Raw genomic sequence first — 2,984 nt, forward strand, 5'->3', positions numbered from 1 at the left:
CTCAGTTTGCTGCTCATTTATTTCGACAGGTAATTTTACCTGATTGTCACCAGCAGTCGGTAAAACTGAACTCCTGGTTAAATATATAATTCTGCATATTTCCAGTTTACAACAATAACACGTGAAGGGGTGAAAGCAAAGTATTCTATATATTGCACGCCCTTTGTTATTTTAGATTGTAAGATGTAAGATTGGTCAAAATCTTTGCTTCTTTTACTTCATTTTGTTTCTTTTGCAATATTTTATTTGACGATTCCTGTAACTGTGAAGTCGTGTGATCCGCAGCTGAGATTGGATTAATTTAATAAGCTTTGTTTTTCCAAAACTATGGCCATTACCACTACTGTGCTGACTGTGCAGGTCAGCGGCCGGCCCGGGTTCGAATCCTTTGCCGCATGTCTTCTCTCTCTCTGTTTTCCTGTCACTCTTCACTGTTGCTATCAAATAACACCAGAAAAAAGGGCCAAAAAGAAAAGGCTAGCATCAATTAGCACAGAGCTAGCTAATGTCAATGTAACTCAGGGGGCTGTTACTGAGATTGGAGATGTAGACTGTTGACCAACAGGTGATGAAAGTGGAGAAATGGGCCCTGTACTGAATAAAGATGCACTCAGCTGCCTGGTTAACTCACTACAGACTAGGGTTGCCAACCGTCCCTTAAAATACGGAATCGTCCCGTATTTCGAAACAAAAGTACACGTCCCTTATTGAGCTAATGAGGGACGCACTTTGTCCCGTAATACAGTGAGAATCAAAAGTAGTCTATAAATGTTAATGGAATTAACGCTTTGTTGGAAAACATAATTCCCAGCCCCTCTCCTGCTTTGTGACCAATGAGCTGACAGCACACTTATGACAATTCGAGTATAACAATTCAGATTACCGCTCATCTCATTGGTCGAGGAAAGGTCGCTTGCGGAGAAAATACCGGAAGACAACAGATGACCACAACAAGAAGCATGGCCAACAGGGAAACAAACGCCGACACTGCGGTGCAAGTCTCGGACGACAGTAAACCTAAAGCTGGGCAGACACTGTGCGATTTTTTTTCAGTCGCGTTATTCAGCTCCTGCTCAAACTGCACGATTGACTCGCAGGGGTTAGAAGTTCATAGGTCACGATGTCTCACACTATACGGCCCGATGCTCTGATGCGACCTGAGTGCTCACACTGTGCCTCCATAACATGAAGGTTATAACAGAAAATCTGTCGCTCGCTCTCTCTGTCTTTCACTCACACAGACACACCACCACCATCAACTTTGCTAAATTGCTAATGAAAAACATGATCAGGCAGCTGTGATTGAGCAGCATGTAAATCCAACTATTTTCATGGTTGTTGTGGTCGTGATAATTTTGTGATGCCACATCGAAAAGGCTCGGATGAGCTTTCCAAAGTTCTACAAGTTGTGCCTCCATCGCTTGTGTCCAGATCACACGCTGCACAGCCGTGCTGCTCCGTCTTTTTCACCGACGTTTACGTGTTTGCGCGCGAGCAGTGTGAGCGGCTGTGGTGACACCCTCACGAGCGATTGATGATCGGGAGCTGGTCGTGAGGTGTTAATCACTTCTCCTTACCCCACGTATACTACACGATGCACGATGAAGGCCAAAATCGGTCTGATCACCAAATCGTTCGCACGACTCAAAAATCGTCTCAAAATGGGCCTAAAACCGCACAGTGTGAGCCCAGCGTTAGAGCAGCAATGTTTGTTCCCCTCAGAGAAAGGGAAGAATGGGAAAAGGAAAACACCTGGCTGGAAAAAGTTAATATGGGCATGTGCAGTGAATATCAGCGCTATGTGGCCAGAAGTGTGATAATATAATTTATTTTGTGTAATAAACAACTGCAAGGATAGATGATTACAACAAATAGATGACTAATACATAAAAGTAACACATAGATGAATAATGATGATGAGAATATGAAGCGCCTTGAGGCGACTTTTGTTGTGATTTGGCGCTATATAAATAAAATTGAATTGAATTGAATTGAGTTAAGATGCGTAATCATGGGAACAAGTGGGTTTACAAACGGGAGCAGCTGATTAGCATTAGAAAAGCTGAAATAATACCTCAGCTGAAGCCAATTGTACTAAATGGACTAAATGTGCACAGTTACAAGAATGTTTTTCTTTCTATTATTTTCTATTATTTTAAGTTAAGCAGGACAGAGTTATTTTAAAGAAAGATTTACTTATATTCTCAAAAGTTAAGCATGACAGGCTTCTGTTTAAGAAAGAGACCTGTTTTACTGTGTTAATGTTGTCATTTTGAGCTAAAAATAAATGGCTAAATGATCACTTGTTTCACATGTGTTCATATCACAAAGAATAGAATATGCATGTACTTAAATCAACTTCAAGTCAAATGGTTAAAAAAAAATAATTTCACACACAAAAAAAGAGCTAGAAAATTCACCACACTGGGAAGGGTGAAGACAACTGAGTCGCCCGGCCCTGGCCACGAGGTGTCCCGTATTTATTTTTCAGGGAGTTGGCAACCCTACTACAGACTGTTGTGCTAATGTTAGCACTATCCTGATAACAGTAATTAGGCGTGTTATGGTTACAGTAGCTTTGTAGCATCAGGTAACATTAGCGGGTCGCACAGAATGAGGATCCAACACAAACTGGGAGAGAGAAGACAAAACTGAATGGTCGGCAGTAGTGTGTGTATAAACACCCGGAGAATGAAAAGAGGCATTCAGTGCATTCATCTCTCCATAGCCTGAGGTTACAGCTGCATGGCTTAGAGCGGTTAAGGGTCATTCACTTCTCCATGTGACGACAATGATCTTAAATGTAATTCTGGATTTAAAAGAAAACCAGTGAAGAGAAGCTAATATGCACATCTGTACACTGAAGGACATATTCTGGTCAAAAATGACTTTTCCAGCGTCGCTCTGAGACAGGATGTAAATAGATGTTTCTAGAACATATCTGGAGCTCCATGACTAGGCTTCATGTGTGAACAACACTCTCT

This window comes from Astatotilapia calliptera, chromosome 7, assembly GCF_964374335.1.
Source record: "Astatotilapia calliptera chromosome 7, fAstCal68.1, whole genome shotgun sequence".
NCBI lineage: Eukaryota > Metazoa > Chordata > Actinopteri > Cichliformes > Cichlidae > Astatotilapia > Astatotilapia calliptera.